We start from the raw sequence: 22,369 nt of genomic DNA, 5'->3' as shown, positions 1-22,369 counted from the left end.
GTATTTGGTGTGCAATCTTGAATTGTTGCATCCCATGTGTATTTCACCCAGACTAAGAGATGTAAGTGCTTCCTGTGTCTCCACAGATTTGTCTCATGTAGGGGGTGGGTGGGGCGGCCATGGCCTACATGTCAAAACCTGTCATCTCCTTGCTCGGACTGGCCAGTGTGTGATGTTTGTCTGGACATACACTCAAGGTGCAGCGTGCCAGTCAGGGTGGGCATGTTCTCAGTATTACCTATGCTGCATGTGCCTCTAGTTCCTGGATTTGGTCCCTGCTCATCCCAATTTCCTGCCACGCTGTGTGGTGCAGATGCAGTGCTGTATTGTCCCCAGGGCCTTGCTCCTCAGTCAGAATACCATGTCATCTCATTTGCTATTGTGTCATGCTCTCCATAGTTTTTCCATGGCATGGTGGGTCACACAACTGTGTCTTGCAGGGCCTACGTATGTACCTTGTTTTGTAGTTGTAACTCATCCTTTGTTTCAGGCTATGCACTGTAACCTACGTAGATTTGACTCATGTGACATATGTATACAGGTGTATGATTAATTTCTGTCCCTTCACCCTGCCCACAGCATCGTCGGGGGACACGGAGGGAGAAATGGACACAGACGGCGCGGAGGGACCGAGCACCAGTGCCAGCGGTGACATCGGGGCTGGCACTTCGAGTGGGACTGAGGCGGAGGAGAGTGAACCCGGGGACCTGTCGACTGGCACAACAGAGTATGAAGCTGACGGGTCCGAGGATGATCTCTCCGAGTGGGCGGTGGCTGCACCACCATCTGACAGCAGCCCTACATCTGGCACCGCCCCCTCCATTGGCATCAGCCGCCTCCCACGTGCTCGTGTCCCTTCCCAACGTGCCCGGTCACCACATGTCTCCTTCCTGCCAGGCACCGCACCCCCTGCCCCTGTCTCCACTGCTGCCGCCAATGCTGAGTCTGTGGACATCCAGCGGCAGTTGCAGATTGGTCAGACTGCGATCCTTAATGTCCTCCATGGCCACAGCCAGGTCCTCAACAACATGGAGGTATACTTGGAGGGCATTCACTCATCGCAGGCTGACCAACGCAGCTTGCTGAGGTCGATAGACTCGACACTGACTGCAGCAGTGGGTCTCCTGCAGCGCTACGTCCCACCCCCTACCCCTGCTCCTTCCACAATTCCCACTCCCATGCCTGTCCCACATACACCCAGACGTAAGCATGTACCCACCACAACAGACACAGGCACCACACCAGCAGGGAAGGTCCGCCACACACCTCCTGACACTCACACACAGGGTGCAGTAGGCACACCCACTGGGTCGGGGGGCAAACGTGTGACACGCAGCCAGAGTGGGAGTCCGCATTCCACCCAATCCACTCCCTCCAAATCCCCTCCCCTCAGCTCTCCTGGCCACATCTCCCCCAAAGACTCCTTCATGGCCGCTCTGTCCCTGAGCCCCACAGTGACACCACCCCGCAAGCGGTCAAGGAGGTCCCCGGTCAGGGTGCTTGAGTCCCCCCCCTGTCCACACCCTCCCCCAGTGGCGCTGCGACCCATCCCTCTGACCCCCCCCCCTCCTTGGGGCCTGTGGTTCCTTCGGGTGCAGGGGAGTCCCTGGAGGACCTTGCTAAGGTGTGCAGCGAGATCCTGGCCTCTGCCTTTGGCCCTGCCCCACCCCCTGTGGTGGAGTCCTCCATCCCTGCACCCACAACGCCTACCCTTCACCCTCCTGTCCCAGCGGTGCCTGTTTCTTCCCCCCCACATGATGCCCTCACCCCTGTGGAAGATAACGGATTGTAACTGTGCAGGCAAGCTAGGGGACACGCATCCCACTGTGTCCCCCATCCAGCTGGGACTCCTGGACTGCCCTATGGCCTTTGTTAATATTGGACTTACGTCATACTAGTTTTTTGCTCATGCTGAATAAAGCTATTTATTTTTTGCCCTTGGAACACTCCTGCATTGCTGGCATTGCTGTTGGTGGGGCTGCTACATGGTTGTGGGTGTTGGTCATGTGTTGGGTGTGTGGGAAATGTAGTAGTGTGCTGCTCATAGGGGGGACCCTGGGATCTGTGTGCCATCACACGGTGTTAGCTACCTTTCTCCATTCATGTAAGCAGTTGCTGCATGTTGCAATTGTCCCAAGGTGTATTCCTTCCTCTGTGTACCCTGACTTCTTCCCTGCAGGGTGTCCCCTGACTTTAGCAGAGAGCTGTGTGTCCATTAGCTGGGTGTGTGACGTAGTCCTTCACCTTTGCACATGCATGCTGAGCGATGTCTCCACCTGCATCATTCGTGGCATCCTTGGTAGTCATTGTACTTGTGTATGTGGCCTATTGACATGACTTCATGTGTACATGTTTTCTTTTCTGCGCTATGCATGCGTATACTCCCAGCCTCGCACACATGTGGTACATGTACTGCAGGGTCTTTGTGCACCTGACTGACATTTGTGGGCATGGTATCTGTGGCTACTCCACCCTTTGCGTTCCATGGGCACTGCTGGGAGTGATGGGCACCCACCCCTCCTGTCTCTGGGAACTGCTGGGAGGACTCTGCACACACCCCTCCTGCCTCTGGGCACTGCTGGGAGGACTCTGCACACACCCCTCCTGTCTCTGGGCACTGCTGGGAGGACTCTGCACACACCACTCTTGTGACTGGGCACTGCTGGGAGGACTCTGCACCCACCCCTCCTGTGTCTGGGCACTGCTGGGAGTGATAGGCCCCCACCCCTCCTGTCTCTGGGCACTGCTGGGAGTGTTAGGCACCCACCCCTCCTGTCTCTGGGCACTGCTGGGAGTGTTAGGCACCCACCCCTCCTGTCTCTGGGCACTGCTGGGAGGACTCTGCACACACCCCTCCTGCCTCTGGGCACTGCTGGAAGGACTCTGCACACACCCCTCCTGTCTCTGGGCACTGCTGGGAGGACTCTGCACACACCATTCTTGTGACTGGGCACTGCTGGGAGGACTCTGCACCCACCCCTCCTGTGTCTGGGCACTGCTGGGAGTGATAGGCCCCCACCCCTCCTGTCTCTGGGCACTGCTGGGAGTGTTAGGCACCCACCCCTCCTGTCTCTGGGCACTGCTGGGAGTGTTAGGCACCCACCCCTCCTGTCTCTGGGCACTGCTGGGAGGACTCTGCACACACCCCTCCTGTCTCTGGGCACTGCTGGGAGGACTCTGCACACACCCCTCCTGTCTCTGGGCACTGCTGGGAGGACTCTGCACACACCACTCTTGTGACTGGGCACTGCTGGGAGGACTCTGCACCCACCCCTCCTGTGTCTGGGCACTGCTGGGAGTGATAGGCCCCCACCCCTCCTGTCTCTGGGCACTGCTGGGAGTGTTAGGCCCCCACCCCTCCTGTCTCTAGGCACTGCTGGGAGTGTTAGGCACCCACCCCTCCTGTCTCTGGGCACTGCTGGGAGTGATAGTCAACCCCCCCTCCTGTCTCTGGGCACTGCTGGGAGTGTTAGGCCCCCACCCCTCCTGTCTCTGGGCACTGCTGGGAGTGTTAGGCACCCACCCCTCCTGTCTCTGGGCACTGCTGGGAGTGTTAGGCCCCCACCCCTCCTGTCTCTGGGCACTGCTGGGAGGACTCTGCACACACCCCTCCTGTCTCTGGGCACTGCTGGGAGTGTTAGGCACCCACCCCTCCTGTCTCTGGGCACTGCTGGGAGTGATAGTCAACCCCCCTCCTGTCTCTGGGCACTGCTGGGAGTGTTAGGCCCCCACCCCTCCTGTCTCTGGGCACTGCTGGGAGTGTTAGGCACCCACCCCTCCTGTCTCTGGGCACTGCTGGGAGTGTTAGGCACCCACCCCTCCTGTCTCTGGGCACTGCTGGGAGTGTTAGGCCCCCACCCCTCCTGTCTCTAGGCACTGCTGGGAGTGTTAGGCACCCACCCCTCCTGTCTCTGGGCACTGCTGGGAGTGATAGTCAACCCCCCCTCCTGTCTCTGGGCACTGCTGGGAGTGTTAGGCCCCCACCCCTCCTGTCTCTGGGCACTGCTGGGAGTGTTAGGCACCCACCCCTCCTGTCTCTGGGCACTGCTGGGAGTGTTAGGCCCCCACCCCTCCTGTCTCTGGGCACTGCTGGGAGTGTTAGGCCCCCACCCCTCCTGTCTCTAGGCACTGCTGGGAGTGTTAGGCACCCACCCCTCCTGTCTCTGGGCACTGCTGGGAGTGTTAGGCACCCACCCCTCCTGTCTCTGGGCACTGCTGGGAGGACTCTGCACACACACCTCCTGCCTCTGGGCACTGCTGGGAGGACTCTGCACACACCCCTCCTGCCTCTGGGCACTGCTGGGAGGACTCTGCACACACCCCTCCTGTCTCTGGGCACTGCTGGGAGGACTCTGCACACACCACTCTTGTGACTGGGCACTGGTGGGAGGACTCTGCACCCACCCCTCCTGTGTCTGGGCACTGCTGGGAGTGATAGGCCCCCACCCCTCCTGTCTCTGGGCACTGCTGGGAGTGATAGTCAACCACCCCTCCTGTCTCTGGGCACTGCTGGGAGGACTCTGCACCCACCCCTCCTGTGTCTGGGCACTGCTGGGAGTGATAGTCAACCACCCCTCCTGTCTCTGGGCACTGCTGGGAGGACTCTGCACACACCCCTCCTGTCTCTGGGCACTGCTGGGAGTGTTAGGCACCCACCCCTCCTGTCTCTGGGCACTGCTGGGAGTGATAGTCAACCCCCCCTCCTGTCTCTGGGCACTGCTGGGAGTGTTAGGCCCCCACCCCTCCTGTCTCTGGGCACTGCTGGGAGTGTTAGGCACCCACCCCTCCTGTCTCTGGGCACTGCTGGGAGTGTTAGGCACCCACCCCTCCTGTCTCTGGGCACTGCTGGGAGGACTCTGCACCCACCCCTCCTGCCTCTGGGCACTGCTGGGAGGACTCTGCACACACCCCTCCTGCCTCTGGGCACTGCTGGGAGGACTCTGCACACACCCCTCCTGTCTCTGGGCACTGCTGGGAGGACTCTGCACACACCACTCTTGTGACTGGGCACTGCTGGGAGGACTCTGCACCCACCCCTCCTGTGTCTGGGCACTGCTGGGAGTGATAGGCCCCCACCCCTCCTGTCTCTGGGCACTGCTGGGAGTGATAGTCAACCACCCCTCCTGTCTCTGGGCACTGCTGGGAGGACTCTGCACTGACCCCTCCTGTGTCTGGGCACTGCTGGGAGTGATAGTCAACCACCCCTCCTGTCTCTGGGCACTACTGGGAGGACTCTGCACACACCCCTCCTGTCTCTGGGCACTGCTGGGAGTGTTAGGCACCCACCCCTCCTGTCTCTGGGCACTGCTGGGAGTGTTAGGCACCCACCCCTCCTGTCTCAGGGCACTGCTGGGAGTGATGGGCACCCACCCCTCCTGTCTCAGGGCACTGCTGGGAGTGATAGGCCCCCACCCCTCCTGTCTCAGGGCACTGCTGGGAGTGATAGGCACCCACCCCTCCTGTGTCTGGGCACTGCTGGGAGGACTCTGCACACACCCCTCCTATTTCACAATATGTACGCTCATGGCATACACGGATGTGGGTACGCTCCATGCATTCGAGGTGGGGGTACGTGTCGTACTTACACTGTTGGGGTGGGGGTACGCTCCATGCATTCGAGGTGGGGGTACGTGTCGTACTTACACTGTTGGGGTGGGGGTACGCTCCATGCATTCGAGGTGGGGGTACGTGTCGTACTTACACTGTTGGGGTGGGGGTACGCTCCATGCATTCGAGGTGGGGGTACGTGTCGTACTTACACTGTTGGGGTGGGGGTACGCTCCATGCATTCGAGGTGGGGGTACGTGTCGTACTTACACTGTTGGGGTGGGGGTATGCTCCATGCATTCGAGGTGGGGGTACGTGTTGTACTTACACTGTTGGGGTGGGGGTACGCTCCATGCATTCGAGGTGAGGGTACGGGTCGTACTTACACTGTTGGGGTGGGGGTATGCTCCATGCATTCGAGGTGAGGGTACGGCTCGTACTTACACTGTTGGGGTGGGGGTACGCTCCATGCATTTGAGGTGAGGGTACGGGTCGTACTTACACTGTTGGGGTGGGGGTACGCTCCATACGTACGCGGGTGGGGGTACGTGTCATACTTACACTGTTGGGGTGGGGGTACGCTCCATACGTACGTGGGTGGGGGTACGGGTCGTACTTACACTGTTGGGGTGGGGGTACGCTCCATACGTATGCGGGTGGGGGTACGTGTCGTACTTACACTGTTGGGGTGGGGGTACGCTCCATACGTACGCGGGTGGGGGTACGTGTCGTACTTACACTGTTGGGGTGGGGGTACGCTCCATATGTACGCGGGTGGGGGTACGGGTCGTACTTACACTGTTGGGGTGGGGGTACGCTCCATACGTACGCAGGTGGGGGTACGTGTTGTATTTACACTGTTGGGGTGGGGGTACGCTCCATGCATACGGGGTGGGGGTAGGGTCCGTACATATCGTCCCCACGCTATGTGATGCTTGTGCGGCCCGTACCCAGGCCTTTGCCACGTGGGTACGAGCCGTCCCGCCATTGTTGGGGTGACGTGGGTGTGGGCGTGGTACGACTCGTACCCACGCTCTTCAGGCGTGGGTACGGGACGTACCTGTCTGGTTGTGTTGCCGGTTCGCGTCGTGACGGACTTCCGTTGTGGCGGTCGCTGGCTTAGCTGGACACGCCCCCACCCCCTCGTAGTGACCAGGGCATGGGAGTCAGGTATGTCCAGGGCATGTGTGCTGTGTGACTTTGGTGGGGGGTTTGTGGCCTGCCCTGGTCCTGCCACCCCCACCCCACCCCACTTTCCCCCCTCCCTTAGTTGTTCTGACCTTCTGCGGCGTCTGCGTCCGAACCTGTAGAGGAGGTCGACTGCTACGAGGGCCGGGATGACACGTAGGTTCGGGTCCATGTCTGTCCGTCGCGTACGGGTCCTCCTTGTTCGCGTCCTCCTGTCTGTCCGTCGCGTACTGGTCCTCCTTGTTCGCGTCGTCCTGTCTGTCCGTCGCGTACTGGTACTCCTTGTTCGCGTCGTCCTGTCTGTCCGTCGCGTACTGGTCCTCCTTGTTCGCGTCGTCCTGTCTGTCCGTCGCGTACTGGTAGTCCTTGTTCGCGTCGTCCTGATTTCCCGGCAGTTTTTAGCAGCCGGAAAATATTCACCGTGCGGGATGACGTCGGTGCGAATCGTAATTCCTGGTTCGTGAATGGCAGGCTGCGAGCGTCCCGACGTCAGGTCGGCGCTTTCCCGGATCGCATTTGTAGGTTTATTTTGTTCGGTCGGGGTTTTTTATGATTCGTACGGAAATGGTGTTCCCGTGCGAATCGTAATTCCATGTTTGTATATTGTTCCGACCGGGTACGCGTCGGACGGAGAATATGCTCCTTCCGACGGTTCGTACCCGGTTTTTACAGGATCGTGATCGGCGCCATAGTGTCTTTTCTAAACCAGCTGTTTTTGATATTTTTTTTTCTAAAGAATCCAGTTTTGTTTTCAACTTTCCCGTCAAAATAATAGTGATTCCTTCATGTTCTATTTTATCGATGGCTTCCATTTTTATAATTTCTTCATTTTCCAGTTTCAATAGTTCTTCGTTGAATATAGAACACTCGCGCAGTTTTGGCATTAAACAGATCACTGATTTATTTTCAGCAATTTTCATGTACACTTTTGCAGGAACTCCATTTTCATTTGGAAAGACATTGCAAAGTAATCGATTTTCCAAAGCTTGTTTGCCATGCATTGTAAGAATTCCAATTCTTATATCTTGAAGAATACTTCCATATTCAGCATCATTTGCCTGTCGCATATATTTGTTGTCAGTTCTTTGTATTCAAAATTAGTCCAAATGTTCACATTACCAACACTACCAAGAGACTTTCTGGTATCTTCATGTGCAAGTGTTTTAAATACCGGTTGTCCTTTTACCGGAGTCAGTTGCAATAGATCTCCGAAAACTATTACGTGTTTTCCTCCAACTAACACGTCATACTCTGTTTTAAGAATTTGCTGCATTCTTAAATGCACAAAGGCAAGCATCAACTTTGAGACCATGCTCACCTCATCAATAATGAGAAGTTTCATTTTCTTCAAGACTCTTGAAACTTCACAGCAAGCTTCTCCAGATAGCTTGTGGTATTCCAATTTGTTCTCATGCTCTACTGGTAGCATTAGTAAACGATGTAAAGTAATTCCTTTAATGTTATGTGCTGCCAACCCAGTTGGAGCAGTGACAACACAAGACAAATGCGACTCAGTTGTTTTTTGCAGATAACTTGTAATTACTTTAATTAAGAAACTTTTTCCTGTTCCAGCTTGACCACGCACATACATTTGGATAGGTTGAAATGATGTACATGAGCACCCTTTCTTTTCATGAAGTAATCTGCTCTTTCACTTGTTGATATATTTGTTTCTGTTCAACATTTAGTTGTTATTCCAAGTTTCCTAACTGTATTACATCTTCTTGAGTTTGATACATTGCTGTTTCCACCTCATTCATGGCAGTTGCTGCTTCATTTTCAACAATTGGTTGTCCAAGTGGATCTTTACTCAGTGCAGCAGAACTTTGACTGTCTTGAGAACTGTCTCTAGCAATCTCAGCTGCAATTGTAGCTTCTTGATCAATTTCATCATTCAACATTTTCACATAATTTGCAAAAGTACTGCATTGTATGCTATCTTTACAAGCATTAAATGAATCTTCATAGCTCTGAAAATCTCCAAGTAATTCCAGTTCTGAACGCCATGGTTTGAACATTTGCAAAAGGGCTTAATAGTAAAATTCCCTTTTGTCAGCAGTGTCGCAACTCAGTTTCCTGTGATTAATTAAATTTCCTTTCCTTTGTTTCACCAGACATCCTTCGGAACCAATCACTGCATATTTTCCATCATTGATGTTCTCTGTAGTATTCCGTTTAAAAGTGTAGTTTTGCAGCACTTCATAGTGACACATGTTCTCAAGATGATGACTTCTGTTTGGGTAATATGTGTCCAACATATTAGTTTTCAAAATATCTGTACTTTCTGGTTCTTTTTCTGCTATATTTCTTGAACAGATTTCAGTACCCGATTTCGCATTCCTTCAAGACCTAGACTCACCCAAATGATTCTTCTACTTTTGGAATATAGACTTGCAGATGATAACCGATCTGGACATTCATATGCTCCAATTTCACGATGGGATAACATCTTCAAACTGAAACTGTATAATTTCTTACTTAGAATCTTCTCGTGAGAAATCTCTTCCCACATTTCTTTCAATTCCGTCTTTTCTGATTTAGTAATGTAGGACGTTACATATCAAGCAATGGAATTGTCTGCAACATACTGAATATCCATGTTAGCGTTCCACATGGATAAAATAACTGGATTGTAGTCATTTATGTATTTTGATTCTTCGCTTCTTCTTTAGTCGTAGGTATTTTTTGGAGACTTTCTTGTGATGGTATGTCGCATAGCTGACATAAAATTGTTCACACTCTTCCTTTGGAAAATACAGGACGTGGAAATCCAAAACGACATTTGGTATAGAACTTATCCTTTGACTTGTACTTTTGTCGACAGTATTTTCCACATCGATGGCTTTGGAATCGTAAGACTTGTTGTTTTAAGTTTTTATGTTCTCTGCTATTGGGTACAGCACATGTGGCATAATCTTCAAATGAAAGACAAAACAGTTTCATCTGAATCTGTTCCAAATTTGGGGGCGTCCTTGATCCATAACAACATATGTATATGAGGAGCACCTCTTGCTTGATACTCCTTTCTCCAAAAGAAATCCACAACTTCTCCAAGAGGAGGATTCTTTTTATTGCAGATGAAAGACATCATAGCTTCAAATCTATGATTGAAATATCTGCATACATTAACAGGATCCAAAGAGCACAATTCTCCAGGTGTCTTGTATTCAATATGTTTTATATAGGAATTTGCCTCTCGAAGAAATTCAAGTAAATCATCCCAAGCATACTCAGCACAGCTTAGTGTAACAAAACATGTAGGAGTTCCCAAGTTCCGTAGCATACATTTCAGTTCTCCATGACGACGCTACCAATATTCATTAGTCCCACGCTGACATGCCATCAGATTAATCAACTGAGATTCTAAATGATCATCTCTCTTATGCACTTTATCCATAAAATCCTTTGCAGTTACATTTTGCAGATGCATTCCAGTTTTTAAAATGTGATTTACTGCATATGAAAGTCCAGACAAGTCACTTTCAAGCAGAAGATGAAACATATAAGGGATACATTGTCAAAATCTTGGATCTTCTGCATATAATCTTGTTGTCCGATATTCAGATGCCGGAATCTGCACAGGACGTTCATCATATCGTCCACCTTTTCCTGTTGGAAACAACTGCGGGAAACAACGAGCTTCCAAGCTCTCTTCCCATACACTCATGGGACTTCCTGTTGCTTTTTTCATTTGAAACAACTCAATCGTATTCCCCATCACCTCTTTGGAATGAAGTGGATGTACACTGTAATGTTCATAGATTTATTCACATCTGGACTTGTCCACTTTTTCAATTTGTCCACTTAATGTTTCAGTATCTTCTGCTAAATCTATTTCTTCTTCTCCTACAAACACATTTCTATAGTACTCATTATTTTTTAACAGATACAATGGTGCCTTTTGCACTTTTCTAACATCCACTAACCCTTGCCAGATTTTCTTATTCTTAGTAGGAACACCATTAACTAGAATGACTAGTGGCTCATTTTCTGCATGGTCTACACCAATAGTTTCAATATTTTTCCTTAAATCTAACGGTAAATACACAACTCTTCCTTTCAACCCTCTTTGCAACTCTGATGGAGGTAATTTACCTGTTTTAGGCTCCATACGAACAATATCCTGAAACGGGTGAACACATTGATGAGAATAGACTCATACGTATTTAAATCTATCAGCTCTGGAGGAATAGCAACCAACTCTAGATTATTATGAACAGCTCTAGCAGGCATTTTATTCTCATCTAATTTGTTATAACAATATTTGCAAATACGCTGCTCAGATCTCAAATCAAAACAATCCTCTACCAACAAATAGGTTGCAAATTCCATCCACTTATCATTATCTTCTATTTCACTTTTTAAATACAGATTGACACCCCTAGTCTAATTTTTATAGTGACTTCGCCGACAACAAATACAAGAAACAATTGGTCTTTCACCTGAAATTACCTTAAACTTTGTGATTTCATCCTCAAATTTTTTTATAATTACGGGTTCTACATTGTCTTCAACATTTTGTTCTACTAATGTGTCAGTTTCTGCACTCTCTTGCTGAGGACCAAAGTAACAAAACTCAATATCATCACAAACCTTCTTCACATCTGATACTGAGCCACGCAAAACAGCACTGTTCAACTCATTTAACTTTAGTGCTGGACTTTTCGCATAATACAATCTTCTCACTAACTTCCGCATTTGAGTATGATATACTGCCAGCATCCTGAAATGGTGAAAAACACTTTGACAAACTTTCCTAGAAAGACAAGCCAGAGAATTACCTTGCAAACCAGTATTTTTTCTCACTCTGCAAGGGTCTAGTCCTTGCAACACCTTAATCTTTTGTTAAACACTTTTTTTACTATATGCTCGTAAAAAACTACATAATTTATCAATAGATTCCTGTCGTACACTATAAATACTACTGCAATCCCAAGTGTACACAGGGTGTATAGGACGTCTCCCTAGAAATTCATCAGCTATCACTTCTTCTGCATTTCTTTCAACCATTTTCTCTTTCTCAATTGGACAACCATCTCTAACTTCATAACCTCTACCACTGGTGTCAACTGCATACAGTAATTTTTTGCTCTGTAAATAACTCTCTTCATTAAAGAAAGGCTCTGAACTGGAACTGTGTTTCCATCCTCCCAAAAAACATCACAACATTTTTTTCTATTAATTACTCTTTTCCTCCTACTTTTGGCCTTCATTAAATGGATTGGTTTATCTAGTGATCAAATTCTGTTTAATACTAAAATGAATAGTTTCCTTTTTACTTCAAAAGCCTTTCAACAATGTTTTCAATATGCTTCTTCTTTTTATAAAATAGAGCTCTCTTTTTATATTTCTTCACATCTTTCAGCAAATTATGTACTACTCTCTTGTAAAATATTTTTTTGCGTAATTCCTTGTACTGATTTTGCCTTCTTTTAGCATACTTTGTCTCCTTTGACTGAACATTTGCTTTTCTGCTTTTCCTCTTATTTTGAATTTTTTTTCTAATTGAAACATTCTCAGTGGTTTCAACATTCTGTACATTCTGTTTGTTCCTACTAACATTTTTAATAAATTGCTTTGTGATCTTACCAGAAGATTTTTTCTTTTTAGCCACATTATCTTGTACATTCAATACTTGTGATTGATGTTTCTTCAAGTAATTCTCCTGTCTCTGTTCTTCTCTTTTTCTTTTTTTTTCTGGCATGATTTTTCTATTTTAACGTTGAAAAACAGCATCTGTAAAAAAGAATCACAAATAAAAGTATATTAATAACTTTCAAATTTATACTATTCTATTACTGTAGAAACACATTTTATATAAAAACTGACTAAGAAACTATAGCTGTGAAGTACAAGTGTGACGATGGTTAAAACACTACATGCATAGTGCATACTACTTTGAAGCAGTTCATGCCCTAAAGCCTACCTCACTAAACACTACATGCTAACTGACTGAATGATTACAATACTACAAGGAGACACACTGGGTGAGTGACAGGGTGTTTCCTAGAAGTGTATGAATACCGACATGGATATTGATGGTGTGAAAGACAAGTGTGTAGGTGATTAGAGACCTGCATGCATAGTGGACACATGTTTGAATCCATCCATGTGTTAAGGCCTCTCTCAGTCCAATAGTGCTTGGATACTGACTGAATGATTAGAGTACTGCAAGGAGAGTGCCTGGGTGAATTTATAAGTGTTCGGGTTTTGGCACAGTGAATGGATTAGTCCTTGGTGCTGAATGGGTCACTAGAGGACTGCAAGGGGAATGACAGGGTGTTTGCTCGAAGTGTATGAATACTGACTAGGGAATTGAAGGTGTGAAAGACAAGTGTGTAAGTGGTTAGAGGACTGCATGCATAGTGGATAGGCATTTGAAGCAATTCATGTGCTAAGGCCTGGCTCACTGAATGAGTACTTGGGTACTGACTGAATGATTAGAGTACTACAAGGAGAGAGCCTGGGTGAATGTATAAATGGTTGACTTTCGGCGCAGTGAAAGGATTAGTACATGGTGCTGAATGGATCACGGGAGGAGTGCAAGGGGAGTGATAGGGTGTTTGCTGCAGTGTATGTATACTGACTGGGGAATTGAAGGTGTGAAAGACAAGTGTGTAGGTGGTTAGAGGACTGCATGCATACTGGATAGGCGTTTGAAGCAATTCATGTGCTAAGGCCTAGCTCACTGCATGAGTACTTGGGTACTGACTGAATGATTAGAGTACTGCAAGGAGAGTGCCTGGGTGAATTCATAAGTGGTTGGCTTTTGGCACAGTGAATGGATTAGTACATGGTGCTGAATGGGTCACTGGAGAAGTATAAGGAGAGTGACAGAGTGTTTGCGGGAACTGTATGAATACTATCTGGGATATTGAAGGTGTGAAAGATAAGTATGTAGATGGCTATAGACCTACATCCATAGTGGATAGACGTTTGAAACAGTCGATAGAGTAACACTTGGATCACTGCAAAACTACCTGAGTACTGACTGAATCATTAGAGTACTACAAAAAGAGTGACTAGGTGAATCTTTTTAAGATTTTGGATTCTAGTGCAGTGAATAGATTAGTACTTACTGCCAAATGAGTCAGTGGAGGTGTGCAATTAACGTGACAGAGTGTTTATTGGAGTTTATAGATAATGACAGAGAAATTGAAGGTCTGAAAGGCAATTGTGTTGGTAGTTAGAGGCCTCCATGCATACTGGAAACACGTTTTAATCAATCCATGTGCTAAGGCCTGCCTCACTCCATTAGTACTTAGGTACTGACTGAATGATTAGACTATTGCAAGAAGCGTACCTGAGTGAATTTACAAGTGTTTCAGTTTTGGCGCAGTGAATGCATTACTACATGGTGCTGAATAAGTCACTGGAACACTGCAAGGGGAGTGACAGGATGTTTGCTGAAAGTACATGGATACTGACTGGGGAATTGAAGCTGTTAAAGACAAGTGTATAGTATGTTAGAAGACTGCATGCATACTGCATAGACATTTGAAGCCACCGCAATGGACCGCACTCCGCTAGCTCCTCCTCCGGGTCGCCCCAAGGGAAGCTGGTACATGAAGTTCTTGAGTGGTTCACCCCAGTGTGTGCAAGTAAGTACTTGTTGAACTGATGATCTCTGATGGAGTTCTTGAGTGGTTCACCCCAGTGGGTGCAAGTAAGTACTTGTTGAACGGATGATCTCTAGACCCGATACATGTCCAGAGTTTTAAAATATCGCCCGAGACATGGCTCGGGTTTCGGGATAACTTCCCTCCTCAGTAGAGAAAATAGTTAGGGGTGGAAGAGAGGGCCGCCAAGCAACCGTCAAGGGCCTCAGTGCCCGCACAGGCACGCAGGTGCGTCGTCCAGGAGCTCGTCAGCTCAAAGCTCGAGGGAGCCATTTTTATAAACAACCGCAATGGACCGCACTCCGCTAGCTCCTCCTCCGTGTCGCCCCAAGGGAAGCTGGTACATGAAGTTCTTGAGTGGTTCACCCCAGTGTGTGCAAGTAAGTACTTGTTGAACTGATGATCTCTGATGGAGTTCTTGAGTGGTTCACCCCAGTGGGTGCAAGTAAGTACTTGTTGAACGGATGATCTCTAGACCCGATACATGTCCAGAGTTTTAAAATATCGCCCGAGACATGGCTCGGGTTTCGGGATAACTTCCCTCCTCAGTAGAGAAAATAGTTAGGGGTGGAAGAGAGGGCCGCCAAGCAACCGTCAAGGGCCTCAGTGCCCGCACAGGCACGCAGGTGCGTCGTCCAGGAGCTCGTCAGCTCAAAGCTCGAGGGAGCCATTTTTATAAACAACCGCAATGGACCGCACTCCGCTAGCTCCTCCTCCGGGTCGCCCCAAGGGAAGCTGGTACATGAAGTTCTTGAGTGGTTCACCCCAGTGTGTGCAAGTAAGTACTTGTTGAATTGATGATCTCTGATGGAGTTCTTGAGTGGTTCACCCCAGTGGGTGCAAGTAAGTACTTGTTGAACGGATGATTTCTAGACCCGATAAATGTCCCGGGTTTTAAAATATCGCCCGAGACATGGCTCGGGTTTCGGGATAACTTCCCTCCTCAGTAGAGAAAATAGTTAGGGGTGGGAGAGAGGGCCGCCAAGCAACCGTCAAGGGCCTCAGTGCCCGCACAGGCACGCAGGTGCGTCGTCCAGGAGCTCGTCAGCTCAAAGCTCGAGGGAGCCATTTTTATAAACAACCGCAATGGACCGCACTCCGCTAGCTCCTCCTCCGGGTCGCCCCAAGGGAAGCTGGTACATGAAGTTCTTGAGTGGTTCACTCTGGACTCTGGACATGTATCGGGTCTAGAGATCATCCGTTCAACAAGTACTTACTTGCACCCACTGGGGTGAACCACTCAAGAACTCCATCAGAGATCATCAGTTCAACAAGTACTTACTTGCACACACTGGGGTGAACCACTCAAGAACTTCATGTACCAGCTTCCCTTGGGGCGACCCGGAGGAGGAGCTAGCGGAGTGCGGTCCATTGCGGTTGTTTATAAAAATGGCTCCCTCGAGCTTTGAGCTGACGAGCTCCTGGACGACGCACCTGCGTGCCTGTGCGGGCACTGAGGCCCTTGACGGTTGCTTGGCGGCCCTCTCTCCCACCCCTAACTATTTTCTCTACTGAGGAGGGAAGTTATCCCGAAACCCGAGCCATGTCTCGGGCGATATTTTAAAACCCGGGACATGTATCGGGTCTAGAAATCATCCGTTCAACAAGTACTTACTTGCACCCACTGGGGTGAACCACTCAAGAACTCCATCAGAGATCATCAATTCAACAAGTACTTACTTGCACACACTGGGGTGAACCACTCAAGAACTTCATGTACCAGCTTCCCTTGGGGCGACCCGGAGGAGGAGCTAGCGGAGTGCGGTCCATTGCGGTTGTTTATAAAAATGGCTCCCTCGAGCTTTGAGCTGACGAGCTCCTGGACGACGCACCTGCGTGCCTGTGCGGGCACTGAGGCCCTTGACGGTTGCTTGGCGGCCCTCTCTTCCACCCCTAACTATTTTCTCTACTGAGGAGGGAAGTTATCCCGAAACCCGAGCCATGTCTCGGGCGATATTTTAAAACTCTGGACATGTATCGGGTCTAGAGATCATCCGTTCAACAAGTACTTACTTGCACCCACTGGGGTGAACCACTCAAGAACTCCATCAGAGATCATCAGTTCAACAAGTACTTACTTGCACACACTGGGGTGAACCACTCAAGAACTTCATGTACCAGCTTCCCTTGGGGCGACCCGGAGGAGGAGCTAGCGGAGTGCGGTCCATTGCGGTTGTTTATAGACATTTGAAGCCCTCTATGTGGTAATGCATGGTTCACTACATGAGTACCTGGAAACTGACTGAATCATTAGTCTACTGCTAGGAGAGTGCCTGGGTAAAACTTTTAAGTTTTTCAGTTTTGGCGCAGTAAAACGATTAGTACATGGTACTGGATCAGTCACTGGATGAGTGCAAGATGAGTGACAGGATGTTTATTGAAGTATATAGATACTGACTAGTTAATTAAAGAAGTGAAAGACAAGTGTGTAGGTGACTAGAGGCCTGTATGCATACTGGATAGGGGTTTGAAGCAGTCCATGTTGTAAGGCCTGGCTCGCTGCATGAGTACTTGGATACTGACTGAATGATTAGAGTACTGCAAAGAGAGTGCCTGACTGAATTTATAAGTGTTTGGGTGTTGGCGAAGTGAATGGTTTAGAATATGCTGCTGAATGGGTCACTAGAGGAGTACATGGGGAGTGACAGGGGTTTTGCTTGAAGTGTATGGATACTGACTGTGGAATTAAAGGTGTGAAAGAGAACTGTGTAGATGGTTAGAGAACTGCATGCATAGTGGATACGCATTTGAATCAATGAATGTGCTAAGGCTTGCCTCACTCCGTTACTACTTGAATATTAACTGAATGTTTACAATATTGCAAGGACAGTTCCTGGGTGAATACATAAGCAATGACTGCCTTCTAATTCTACCAAAACTTGAGAACAGGAAAGTTTTTAAGCAGTTATGCGTATTCAAAGATATGAAGTACCCAAATGCTTCTCTCACAGTGGTTCCCAAATGCACACAGACTCACAGTGTGATTTTAGGAAAGCAACACTATCCTAGGAGTTTACCAAAACTCATTCACTAGTCTGGAAGGGGTAAGGGTACTGCACACAATCTACATATTTAAGTACTGCACTTTAGTGTCAAAGCCTGACTTATTTTATCAATGGATAAGCAAAGACTGGCTTCTAATGCTACTAAAACTTGACAACATGACAGGTTTTAAAACAGTTATCTGTCAGCAAATACATGATGTCACCAAATGCTTCTGTCACAGTGGTTCCCAAATGCACACAGACTCACAGTGTGATTCTAGACCAGCAACACTATCCCTAGAAGTTTACCAAAACTCATTCACTACTGTGGAAGGGGTAAGGGGACTGCACACAATCTACATATTTCAGGAGTGCACTTTAGTGTCAAAGCCTGACTCATTTAATCTAAGCATAAGCAAAGACTGGCTTCTAATGCTACTAAAACTTGACAACAAGACAGGTTTTAAAACAGTTATCTGTCAGCAAATACACAATGTTACCAAATGCTTCTCTCACAATCCTTACCCAAATGCACACAGACTCACAGTGTGATTCTAGACGAGCAACACTATCCCTAGGAGTTTACCAAAACTCATTCACTGCTGTGGAAGGGGTAAGGGGACTGCACACAATCTACATATTTAAGTACTACACTTTAGTGTCAAACCCTGACTCATTTTATCAATGCATAAGCAAAGACTGGCTTCTAATGCTACTAAAACTTGACAACATGACAGGTTTTAAAACAGTTATCTGTCAGCAAATTCATGATGTTACCAAATGCTTCTCTCACAGTGGTTCCCAAATGCACACAGACTCACAGTGGTTCCCAAATGCACACAGACTCACAGTGTGATTCTAGACAAACAACACTATCCCTAGGAGTTTACCAAAACTCATTCACTACTATGCAAGGGATAAGGGGACTGCACACAATCTACATATTTCAGTACTGCACTTTAGTGTCAAAGCCTGACTCATTTTATCAATGCATAAGCAAAGACTGGCTTCTAATGCTACTAAAACTTGACAACATGACAGATTTTAAAACAGGTATCTGTCAGCAAATACATGATGTTACCAAATGCTTCTCTCACAGTGGTTCCCAAATGCACACAGACTCAGTGTGATTCTAGACAAGCAACACTATCACTAGGAATTTACCAAAACTCATTCACTACTATGGAAGGGGTAAGGGGACTGCACACAATCTACATATTTAAGTACTTCACTTTAGTGTCAAAGCCTGACTCATTTTATCAATGCACAAGCAAACACTGGCTTTTAATGCTACTAAAACTTGACAACATGACATGTTTTAAAACAATTGTCTGTCAGCAAATACATAATTTTATCAAATGCTTCTCTCACAATGCTTACCCAAATACACACAGACTCACAGTGTGATTGTAGACAGACAACTATCCCTTGTACACAACACGTTTACTAGTCTACAAGATCTAAGGTGACTGCACATATTGCAGAAAATCTACTACTACAGATTAGTACCAAAATATTTCTCTAAAAATGATTCCTCAATGCACACAGACTCATTGTGTGATCCTAGACAAACAACACTATCCCTTGCACTATACCAAAACACATTTCTTAATCTACGAATACTACATTTTAGTGTAGAAACATGACTCATTTTGCAAATTTATCAACAATGACTGATTTCTAATTGTACCAAAATATTAAAAAAAGCACAGTTATCTTTCTGCAAACACATGAAAAACACAAATGCTTATCACAGAATGATTTCTACATTCACACACACTGTCAATAAGATTGTAGACAAAAAAAAGTACTCCCTGCACTTTACCAGGAGAAATACATTAGTCTGATTAAAATCAAAATACATCACATACATCCCCTCACAATTAAATAACTCACCTTTCAAGTTGTTTTGTAGATTAAGAAGTATATCAGTCACACGCCAGATTTTCTTATACAGAATCTCTGCACTGTGCACCTGTCAGCAAAACCAAAGAATGGCAAAGTTTCCCTCTCATTTTCCACACATATACATGTAAACATTAAATCACATTCCTTCCCACATAAATTCAAAAGCAAACACACATTTCTATTGGTTCAACATTTCAACCCTTTCCAAATGACATAAATTTGAACCCTACCCCCAATCTGCCTTGTGCCTGTTACCATAGAAACAGGTCATGGAACACTGAACTGAGCACACAGGTCACAAGTTCAGCACACAATGTTGCTAATCAAAACAGCAAGTGTGCTTGACTTTTCAACATATCAGCTTATCATATATAATGTTCCTTTCACTCACTTTTTGTTAACCAATAAGAATCATGCGTTTAAAAAAAAGAAAAATGCACCCTACCTTTCAGTGTAGAAGGTTGTCAAACAACCAATGATTTCTAGTCTTTTTTCAAAACTGCATCTTAGCCACCATTTTAGAAAAATCTTACTTTTCAAACTGCCATTTCATTTACAGAGACCATCTGAGTGCATCCAGACCTCCCTTCAAGATGCTTAGAGTGTGGATTGTGGGACACAGCTATATTTTCTGGAGCCAAAGGTATGCAGAAAACAAAGGCATTCACGAAGACCTAGGTTTGCCAAATGTAGACATTAAATGGATTGGACAGAGAGGGTTAAAGTGGCACCAATTGATGCCATTGGTAAAATCCTTTATGCATATCCAACACCCTGACCTCATAATAGTGAACTGTGGTGGCAATGACCTAGGCACTTTGACTGGGGTAGGTCTGGAAATGCTTATGAAGGACACCTTTGCAGAATTGATTTCACTTTTCCCCAAAACTGCCTTTGTGTATTCTAACATATGCCAAAGGCAGAAATGCAACTGGTCCAATCATTTTTGTCCACAAATTGAGAAAGCTAGGAAACATGTGAATAAATCTGTTTCTGCTTTTCTGCGAGACTATAGGATGAGGTCCATTTACAATAACAATCTGCACTTTCATATGCAAGAGATGTATAGGAGAGATGGAGTACACTTTACTGATGAAGGAAACAGAGTCTTCCTCAACAACTTTAGACTCTGTATAGGTACTTACTTATAAGTACCAAAAACTCTCAATGAACACAACAGCTCTTTTTAGAGCCGCTCAAGAACAAAACACTTAAGCTTGATGGCTATCTCCCAAAAATTTGAATTTTTTTTTGTCCTTGGATCCGCGCACCCAACACGCTAAGAACAACACACCCAACGCGAGAGAAACCATGCACCCAAAGCATTAGGATGCGCGACTCCTAATTTTACAGTAAAAAAAAAAATAGCCCCTATCACTAATTTTTATTATCCCCTGGGGACCCCAGACCCCTGGGCTTATAAAAAAACGTTGGAGATGGTGGGGGAGCCTCAACGCCCCCACGGTCCAAGCCGGCTCCCCGCGTCCTTCGGGAGCCGGCATTGCTTTTCCACATGGGGAGCTGCTGACATGCAGCTCCCCATGTGGAAAAGCAATATTGTTTCAATTTTGAAAGAGAGAGCAGGTTTCCCTGCTCTCTCTTTCAAAATCCTAACGAAGTTTGCTATGGGAGGGCGGGAGACTCCCGCCCTCTCATAGCAAACAACAGTGTCCTGGGGTGGGCACCCCAGGACACTGTAGGAGCCGGCCCTGGGGGGTGGCGGTCCCCAGGGCCCTTGAGGGCTCCAGGAGGGGGGCCACACAGCACCCCTCCCCCTATTAATTTACGAACATTTTGCCCCCGGGATTTGGCCCACCCGGGGGCTACTTATTACCGAAGTGCGGAAGCCTGCGCTTCGTTTTTTCTTTTTTCCGGCAGCTTCTACCGAGGCACAAAATGGCTGCCAACAGTTCCTGGTTTCGAATGTAGACAGACACTTCACAGCCAATTAGCATTCAGCGCGTGATCGGGAGGGTGCGCGCTCGGTTCGGGGAGGGTGCGCTTAGGGTGCGCATAGGGTGCGCGGATCCTCTGAGGCCATAGATATATCTATTTTTTTTAGTCTAATTTTCTCAGGAACTACTGAACAGATTTACACCATTTATGCAAAAGGCACGAGTCTGAACTGAGGACTACCTCTTTGCCAAATTTAGTGTAATTCCGTTCAGCAGTTCAGGCTGTAGCTGCGTCAACAGGTCCTATGGGAAATTGCATGGGGAAAACATGTTTTGGGACCCCCCTTTTTTCTCGGCCCCTGCTTGACGACTCACCACAAAACTTTCAGGATAGGAGCGGCCCGGAGCTGGCCAAAAGTTTGGAAAATTTTGTGAAGATTCGTCAACCGGCGCCAGACTTATTGGGAATAGAATGTTGCGGATTTCCTATGAAAATAGGTCCTAACTATAACTACCTATTGGCGACCGCCAGTAGGTAATATATATATATATATATATATTACCTACTGGCTATATAGTTAGTACCTATTTTCTTGCTTCATTATCCAATTAAGAGCTAACCAGAATGGAAAGGAGAATAACCATACAGACCCAGTTTTGCCAGGTCAATTAAACATATTTTACGATTCTTGTCTGTTTTCTATTCAAATTTACCACCAGCTGTGAGTGGCTTGCCAGGCTGGAGGCTGAGGATAGATGGGGACCAGGGGCTGCCCAGTCTTGGGGGTTGGTTGTGGGAGCGCTGTCTGCTCCCTTGCTCTATTGTCAGAGCAGGTGGGGGCATTGTGAGCCATGGGCTTCTTCCTTTGCCTGGGCTGTGCTACGTCGCTCTGGCAGCATTGATGCTGTGGGGGAGGAGGGTTGGGGAAAGTGGTGAGTCAGATGAATGGAATTCTTTTTGACTGGGTTTGATACTTTCTTGATATTGTAATAATGTTCATTAATATTGTTCATGTTGCTTTAATTGCAACCATATGATGAGCATGCACAGAATGAAAGATCTACAAAAATCCATACATAGTATCAAATTCAATTTTCAAATAAAATGGTAACAAGAAGACAGAATTATTTCAGGTTCAGCAGACCTGCTTCAAAGACTTCAAGGATAATGCATGCCATTATGTTTGAAAATATATAAATTGTGTATGAAAATACCTAACAACTACAC

The sequence above is a fragment of the Triturus cristatus genome, chromosome 10 (assembly GCF_964204655.1).
Source record: "Triturus cristatus chromosome 10, aTriCri1.1, whole genome shotgun sequence".
NCBI lineage: Eukaryota > Metazoa > Chordata > Amphibia > Caudata > Salamandridae > Triturus > Triturus cristatus.
The sequence above is the reverse complement of the archived record's forward strand: the minus strand, read 5'-3'. Positions refer to the sequence as shown.